Source organism: Sebastes fasciatus, chromosome 17 (assembly GCF_043250625.1).
Source record: "Sebastes fasciatus isolate fSebFas1 chromosome 17, fSebFas1.pri, whole genome shotgun sequence".
In the NCBI taxonomy this organism is placed as follows: domain Eukaryota; kingdom Metazoa; phylum Chordata; class Actinopteri; order Perciformes; family Sebastidae; genus Sebastes; species Sebastes fasciatus.
Genome location: NC_133811.1, coordinates 9,659,308 through 9,668,621, shown reverse-complemented (window position 1 = coordinate 9,668,621; position 9,314 = coordinate 9,659,308). Strand labels below are relative to the sequence as shown.

Below are 9,314 nucleotides of genomic sequence, written 5' to 3'. Positions count from 1 at the left end.
CTACCTAAAATGACAAAAACCATCTTTGGGAAAGAATTATTTGACGTGTATTTTGACTTTTTAGTTTGGCCAATGACTCTATGACCTATACTGCAACCAGCCACCAGGGGGCGATCCAGATGTTTTGGCTTCACTTTTGGGGAGCTGTCATGTTGTCCATCTTTATATACAATCTATGCTACAGATGCAGTAGATTATATATATTGTTGATATACACACATAAATTTACTTTTATGTAGAACAGTTTGAGTTGTCTTGAGTCCACCAATTCAGTGCTTCTCGTAGGTTAGAAAATAATAATTTACTTCCACTGAAACAAGGAGCGCAAAGGAGTTGGTTCATATCTGTCAAATGAAAAATGCCAATCAATCACTGTACTTCAAGCTCTGTCTTCTGTCGCAATTACTTTAGCACTTCCTGTGAATATATGTGTGAAAATTTAGCTTTTTTTTAAGGTTAGATTTTTTTTTTTTAACTTGACACAGTTACCAATAAACAGATAACACTGAAAAAATCCATACAGATTACAAATCCATAACTCGTTGACCGACTGTGGAGACACCACATTGATTTCAGTTGGGTTGATGGAAATAAAATTAGATTCAATACAATTTGTGAGATACTGATTATTAACTGATTATCTCTCATTAGGTTAGCAGGTCTGCGGAGTGCCTCCCATGTGTTCCAAATAATTGTGTTTTCTGGGGGGTTTTGCCACTAGTAATCGGATGATCCGTTATTATTGGGTTTCATAATCCATTCTTACCAGTCCATTACACCAGTTATATGTAGGAAGTGAGTGGCAGCCAGCGGAAGCCTGCGTCAGTCTGGGATGAGTGAAAACATTACAGGGATTTCCATGAAAAGGATTCCATATTCCCCGATGTCGTTTTGGTGTGGGCTAAGCCAGCGTCATTCGGTGGGGGTTAAGCTGTTAATTGAATTTGATGGCGCATCTGCTGCCTTATGAAATGACATAAGATGTCACGGCCTACTGCCTGGTGCCCTCATACTGCGCTCTGTCTCTCTGTTCTCTCTATATATCTATCACTCTGTCAAGACATGGAAACCAACGGTATGATGGATTACAGAGCAGACAATCACACAGAGCAATTTGACCCAGGTATGAACCGTGGGTCATTTGCAGCTGGTTATAGAAGAGATGTGATGTAAAACACCCCCCGGCAGACGTATTAGAGGTCCTTAGCTCTTGTGACAGTGAACAGCTGGTTGCATTTTCAGATTTACAAAGACATGGGCTGTGTCCGAAATCATTAACTCCTTCACTACACAGGGAAGGACTATATGGTGTGTCAGATGACAAAATCAGCTCATTCCTCTAATCTGACCATCACAATTTACCTTTTTTCCCGTTTGTCTAATTCTTAATGGTAGATAAATATTTGGTAAATGACTATCATTTGTCACGTACACTGTATTAATTGTAGACTGCATTGTGCAACATGATGTGATTTTTTTTTTTATTAGGAAGCATGTGCACATCAGTAATACAGACTTGCAAACACACACAAAAATTAAATAAAAATAAATAAATAATAATAATAATAATAAATAAAAATAATAAAAAATTTAAATAAAAATAATTATTATTATTCTAAATAAACCCACATACAACACCATAATGCACACACAAAAAATGTTAATGCTCTAACTCACCAAACAGTATCCCCTCCACCAACCCAACCTTCATATCCCTGATAAAGACTACATGTGCATTGCATCTTAAATGTCTGTCACTTCCATAGAGGAGATCATCGGCCTCCAAATCCATTCAAACACCTCCAGTCTGTAATTAAGGATATGTCAGATTCTTTCCTGGTGGAGGGTATCAGTCAGTGTTGCGTTGCGATCTCACAGAAATTCATGAAATGACCACGACCTCTTGACAGCACATTATGTGCACAAGTTACATGGCGCCACCACGGAAACAATTTAATGTTCGGTTTAGGCAACAAAACTATACGTTGTTTTATTTAGGAAAGAAAACATCATAGTTTGGGTTAAAAGAACTATGTTTTTTACATAACTTCTTAAGTAGCCTATGTCATTTAAAATAACTCATAACGTTGACTTGTTCTTTCACACGGGACATGAACACCAGTCACCACGTAATGCACTGTTAACAGGTCGTGGTCATTTCACGTATTTCTGTGAGATCAGGCTGGCATTGTGGGATCATTTCAGTACAATATGCAACGTAACACTCACATTATTTTAGACATTCAGACAACACTGCAAAATGGTGAACACAGCGGACTACTGAATAACACATGGTTTTGTACACGGCCATACTTAAATGTGTGTTTTGTGTTTTCGTAATGTGGCTTGTTAGCTATAGCTGGTCAGCTACCATCACCGTCTTGTTGGCATCATCTTAATCGAACACTAGCTTAGGCATCAAGTTGAGGCTAAAGTAGCTACACAGATAACAATACAGGTATTTTTTTTTTCCATTTGATTTCAATTCATAATAAGCTATTATTTGCAACATTGACTCATGATGCTGGCAGCCGTGAGTATGAGGAACAGTCACCCCTTCCTAACATACATCGAGCAAGTGAACTCTGACGAATGGAGCGCGAAAAATTAAGTGGTGCGAGTAATGTCACTCTATTATATAGAGAGCGTGATTTTGGTTAACAGCGTTGATTTTGACCATTGAAAAAAGGTTTGAGGCGCACAAAACTTTGAATAAATAGAGCCAGGATGAGCGTTTTTTTCAAACAAGTGGTGCTTCTCTTTGCCTGTTCGCTGATGCATGGAGCAGGTTAGGACGTCCTCTTTGGGAAAAAATTAAACAATCTGATGTTCGCTCGCTCGTTCACATCGCGTCCAGGTAGGAAGAGGTATCGGCTGTTTCAGAAGCTTTCCCAATGATGGTAGGTATAAAATTCTGAGTACTTAACATTAAAGTGATCTTAATATTTCAAAGAACCTGGTTCTTGCAATTTACGACGTAGCAATATCAGCCTTCAAAAACCCATGTCAGATGAGGGATAGCCGATGTCCGTCTGTTTGGAGAGAGCGATGTAAGGGAGGTCATCGGCACTGGCACAGGGGAAAAGACGAAGATGGAATGGGGGAGATGAACGAGGCCGAGAGATCAAGCCGAGAGAGAGCAAGCCGGAAAGAGAGAGAGATATGCAGAGAGATGTGGGCGCTTTGCCGTGGTTCAGCGAGTATTGATCTGGTGTCAGGTGCTAGAAGATGGATCATGAACCCTCCTTCTGTCTTCTCCTCCTCCACCTTCCCCCCATGTCTGGTCCTCCTCCCTCCTCCTTCATTCACCCATTCATTTCAGTGCTCTTTACCCAGGCCTGGCTGTCAGCAGAGCTCGAGGAGGTAAAGATTTTCATTCCTGGGCTCCTTTGTCTCCTCCCTTCCCTCCTCGAGTCCCTAAACATCTCTCCATCTCTGTCCATTTTAGATCATGCCACAGCCATCCATCTCTCCCATGTCTCCGGGGGCTCCTGTCCCACCCCGCCGGCTCCGTCCTGGCCTCGTCTCTGCCTCGTTTCGTCATGTGTTTCCATAACAAATGCAAAACACTGCACACGCACACACACATTGAAATGAAAGAAGACTATAAAAATCTGGCCCTTTATTGTGTGGGTGTGTGAAAAACAGAATAAAGCGATATGTCACTCTGTAGTTGCCATGGTAACCATAAGCATCTAGAATCAGAAATGTTTCCATTTCTCGTCCGCAACACTGCCTCATCGTGGATAAATTACCATCTACCTCTCTGTGTTTCTCTCTCTGTTTCTCTCTCGCCCCGCCTCGTGTTCATCATGCACTGCCACTTACAGTAAAGGACTAATCACTCACTTATATCCTCCCATCTTCTACCTGTCCCTCTCTCCCCCACCTCATTTTCTCAGCACACAGTATGACCCCGGTCGTGCGGCCGGGGCTTGCCCCAATTATCGACCGGCCGCAGGACTGGGAATCTCCTCAGAGGATGCCGACTGGCTGCAGCACCGCCCTGCTGCACTCACACGGTTAAGGCCACGACTGAAAGAGACAGATGGGCCTGCAGTAAAAGAGAAGGTGAGATGTGGATGTAACCAGCAGAGGCAAGGTCAGATTACAAAATGCTTACAAAATGAAAAGTTTAGGTGGACACGAAGATGAGAGAGGCATTGATGTGAGTAACTAACTCTCTCAAAAGTCACAGCTTCATATAAATGCACACACAGGTGACCACTAAGCCCCCCTTAGTTACTGTTGCTATTGTCAAGCTTTCCGTTTTCTCATAGCACATATGCAGCTCATGATAACGGAGGCAGATTACCACTTGAATTTATTAGTAATTTTTGAAACATTGGGTCCTTGATATAGGACATAGGTAGACAAAAGCAGGTGGCCGACGATTTTGCCAGCTACAATTCTACAATTTCATTTAGAAGACACTTTTGTCCAAAGTTACGTACATCTGGGAATTCGTACAACACAGGAAAGGATCTAGATAGGAGGGAACAACATGAGTAAGTGCCAACAACAGCCTCAAGTCTGATCGGACACAGGTGCCAACAGGCAGTGCACATAGGCAATGCACAGGGTGTATAGAAGCAAACTTTTTTTTTGTTTTTTTTGTCATCATCATCATTAACAATATCAACAGTGTCATCAATGTCATCATGATCATGACTATCCTAATCAACATCAACAACATCCTCAATATCATCATCATCAATATCATCGTAGTCAACATCTTTCATTGATGAGCGTAGTGGGCGAGAGGGAGTGTAGACCCGGATGAGGGAGTTCAGGTAGGTAGGAACTGTTTTTGTTGCTGTTTTGTAAGCAAGCAACAGGGTTTTGAATTTGATGCGAGCGGCCACTGGGAACCAGTGGAGGGATATGAACAGCGTAGTGACGGGTGCTGTTTTGGGTTGGTTGAAGACCAGTAGCGCTGTTGCGTTCTGGATCATCTGCAGAGGTTTGAATGTGCATGCAGGGAGGCCTGCCAGAAGGGACGTGCAGTAGTCAGCTGAAATGACAATTGTCGGATTGTATCAGCTTACTTACTAGCTAGTTAAGATAACACTAGCTCCATGAGTTGGTTGTAAACGCTGTCTCCAACTGACTTTTTAATATTTCAAGCAGACTCATTTTAAAGCAAGAACACAGTAAAATGGGCCTTACAGTATTTTGCAATTGCTTAACACTTGGACATAGGCTAAACATCTCACTTGTCAAAATTAAACTCTGCAATCAAAACATCATGCACCAAAAATGCATTTTTGCAACAAAATGATACACACATGCATCATTTGACTTTCAAAACAGCAACAACACACTGATGTACTTTATACAAAAACACTGCTGTTTTTTTAATACCGTTTTCATTTTCTCATACAGGCTTCTGTGAAACATTGCTCAAGTACATCAACTCACATTTCATTGAACACAAAAAGTAGAAAAGCTTCATTAAAAATATATATTTACAGCTTTATTTTTCTACAACAAAAAAAACACAAATAAAAGTAGAATTGCAATACAGTTATCAATGCAATGTTACTGTAAATTCACTGAAACAGAATTGTGCTGGTGCACAATCAAAGTCTTGGCCCACCGATGCTCCTGATGACCAGTCCGGCTCTGGCTCAACCCAGCGTTTCCCACAGGATTTTGTGAGACTGTGGTGGGTTAGGTTTAGGGGGTCATCCAGGAGATCTAGTAAGTTAATGATCTGCCCCTTGGCCATGGAAGTAATGCTGGGTTAGGTCACTACTGGTAGGAAGCTAGTCAGTCAGACATGCTATGTTTGCAACGTATGGGAGAGCAGAAAAAAACACACTTTCATCCATTCCCATATACTTGTATTTTTGGTTTTGGAAAAAAAAAAAAAAGTACACCACCCTCCACACTCCACATAGCAACTATCACTTTTACAGACACACCACTTCGGCATGTGCAGAAATCCAAAGCTTGACAAACCTTTTACAGCTGCTAAGCTATTATTGGATAATAGCTGTTTTGGGGGAGGAGTTTAGTGAAGGATCAATTCATATGCACAACCCATATGCATACAAAACACTCAATGTAAAACATAATCCAGCTGTCATGGGATATTTTGCATCTGTGTGTAAGTCTGTGCATGCTTGCTAGTAATCCTGGGGGAGTGCTGATAAGAAAAATGACGACGTACCTGTAACCTTCAAGAGATCTGCAAAGTCAGAGCGACAGAGAGAGAAAGAAAGAAAGAAAGAAAGAAAGACAGGGAGGCGTGGAGATGAGGCAAAGAACACACACACGAATGCACACATATATATACACAAACAGATACTCGGCAAAGTCAAAGCGCAGGCCCTGAGCCCACGTTGTGTCCTGCACTGGGGGGGAGGTGGACGGAGAGAACTAAAAAAAGGAAAAGGGAAGTTGTGAGTCTTTGCAGTTCAGCCTACACAACACACTGCTTTGCGGGCCGCATGTATAACAGGATAGAGGAAGAAGAGGAGGTGGAAAAGGAGGAGGAGGGAGGGTGAGGGAGGGGGCGAAGAGGAAGAGGTGGGTGCTGTGCAGCCTCCGCTGGGTGTTAGGACCATGGAGGCAGCATCTGTATGTGTGTGTTCCTGTCCTTATCTGTTACAGTGTGTTTGGTTGACATTCAAGCAGTATTTCGTCAATTTGCATGTGTTATTTTCTGTTAATAAAAAGCTCTGTCATAATCAGGTTTGCAGGCTCGCAGTGGCAGCAGCAGGAGGAATAAAACACTTTTATGGAACGGTGACACAACATGGTGTGACATGAGACCCCCTTTGTTGCATTCATATCCTCAGCACAATTTAATAAAATGCATGTGTCAAGTGTGTGCTTGACTCAGCTAATTCATTCACCTCATTCTTCAGCTTGTGTAGTTCAGTGTGTGTAGTTTCCCTTAGCTCCCTAAGCACCTGGTTAGTGGCAGACACACAATATGCCACATTGGTGTCATATAGAAGTTGTTATGGAGACTGATGGTAATACATAAATGTCTGTAAACATAAATGCCTCAGATCAGATGAGGTGCATCAAAGCAGCTGCATCCTGCTTAATGCTAATTTGGTAAATGCATACTATTTTTTAGCTCCACATGGACAACTCTTCCTATCATACAACTGTAGTTCACATTCAGTCTTTAGTTGAGTCTCACTGCTCCTATCAACCTTGTTTTCAGCAGCTGTTTTTTTAATCAAATAAAGCTCTGATGAGTCTACTGTACACTACCTACCCAGCATTAAACCACAGACAGACAAAGTTAGTCACTAGCTAATAAACATAGTGGAGCATTTAGCAGCTAAAGAGACACATTTCCTCAGCGTTCGACTAAAGCAGAGTTCATTTAAAGGTCCCATATCATGCTCATTTTCAGGTCCATACTTGTATTTTGTGTTTCTACTAGAACATGTTTACATGCTGTAATGTTCAAAAACCCCTTTTTTTCCTCATACTGTCTGCCTGAATATGCCTGTATTCACCCTCCGTCTTAAACGCTCCATTTTAGCGCATTCTGATGGAATTGCAACGAAATTGCAACATAATTGCGTTGCTAGGCAACAGCTTGGGTCCATGTGTACTTCCTGTCAGCTGATGACATTCACACACACTGCAACCAGGAATAAACTGGGACACATTTAGAATGTTTATGTTTAAATCTGCGTAAAGGGTCTACATATTGTATATTTGTGACATCACAAATCGACAGAAATCACGACAGCTTGTTTCAAATGCAGTTTCTGAATACGGGCTGTTTGTATCTCCCTGTGGATTGAGCGTTTCAATACTTTCACAGTATTTATATAGCACTTAAGCCTGCTTTATAATTAAAAAAACATGAAAATATCACTTTTTTTACAATATGGGACCTTTAAAACATGTCTCCAAATGAATGCAAATGTTGCTCTTTTTCCCGCTGAATGTGTAAATAGGCAACTGCTTGTCATTTTATAAGGTGATAATATATCAGTGTTGTGTTTTCAGCATGTTCTGCTTCCTTTGAGTGGCCAAAAAAAACAATAAATCAATTATTCATTATTCATTTTGGCATATTTGTACATTACTCTAAACAATATCTTGGTATTACTTTGACTTTTTTTTACATTTTGGGGTCAAATTTGGTCGGGTGACCTGTGTGTTAAATCTAAATATGATTAGATGATAAGTGAGTAATTATGTGTCCAAATAATGCCAAAAAGACTTATTAGTCATATCTAATACTTAGAATTGAATGATAAAAACACACAAAACATCAGCCAATCAATGCTTTCACGGGATAAAATGACTAATAATATCAATATTTTGTATTTGTGTACAATAAAGGCATGTACCGTTTAAACATTTGGTGTTTAATGTGTTGTGCATGTGTGTTTGTCCATGCATGCACGTTTTTGCCGTGTTTGTCAGTGAACATTGAAGCCATGCAAACTGTATGAAAACACAGGTGGTTGTGTTTGTGCGGATGTGAGGATCAACAGTATTTTGACAGAAAGGCTGGAACTGTGCTTAAGCTCTGATGAGAGTCAACAAATCGAAACCCAGTAACTCAAAGCACTCTGAAGTTAACATTCAAGTGTTCACACGTGGAGAGGTTTTAGTTTTCAGCACACAATGACGCACACTGGCAGAGTCACAGTGAACACACGGTGTTGCATCCTTCACATGTGTCACTATGTGTCACAATATGTCATAATGTGTTAGTTCTGTAGCATCACATATGAGAATGTGTACATTTGTTTCACAATTGCATGATTTCATGCTGTGCTCGTTGCGCTCGCTATAAAACAAGCACGTTTTATATAGAAAAAGACTTTTTTTATCAGCTGAAGAAGTCCCCACAGCGATCCATCTACTGCAGGCAATTTTGCAAAAGAAAGGCAAATCCTAATCTGTCTGCTTTGTTGCATTTGTCTCTGTTGCACCTAATCGTCTTCATCCATCTTCCTGACGTTAAGACAGGAAATTAATTATGAGGCCGACTTCCTGTTTAATGAATCCGTAGACGCACAAACACACACATGCATTATAGCCGAGCAAAAAATCATGACTGCAAGTCCACGTGCTCTGCACATTAACGCACGGCACCCAGACTCAAAGCCCATTTAGCCGCATTGTGATGACGCTATTATGTGCAACAGGAAAGACGTGAGGTGGTGGAGGGTTTGTTGGGGCTGAAACACGGACAAGACAAGGAAGAAAGAAAGACAGAAAACGTGTGAACACAATAAGAGAATGGGAGAAAGACAGATAGAAAGCCTTATATAATGACACAGCAAACTATGAATAATGCAATATCTGTGTTTACTGTTTTT

The 9,314-nt window shown here is 40.9% G+C and overlaps 1 long non-coding RNA gene across 1 annotated transcript; it reads left to right on the top strand.

The window, feature by feature from the left end:
* The first annotated feature begins 2,479 nt into the window (after positions 1–2,479).
* Positions 2,480–7,076, top strand: LOC141754863 (uncharacterized). The gene is made up of 3 exons (XR_012590737.1): positions 2,480–3,363; positions 3,449–4,071; positions 6,700–7,076. It is a non-coding gene; the product is annotated as an uncharacterized LOC141754863 (long non-coding RNA).
* The last annotated feature ends 2,238 nt before the right edge of the window (positions 7,077–9,314 follow it).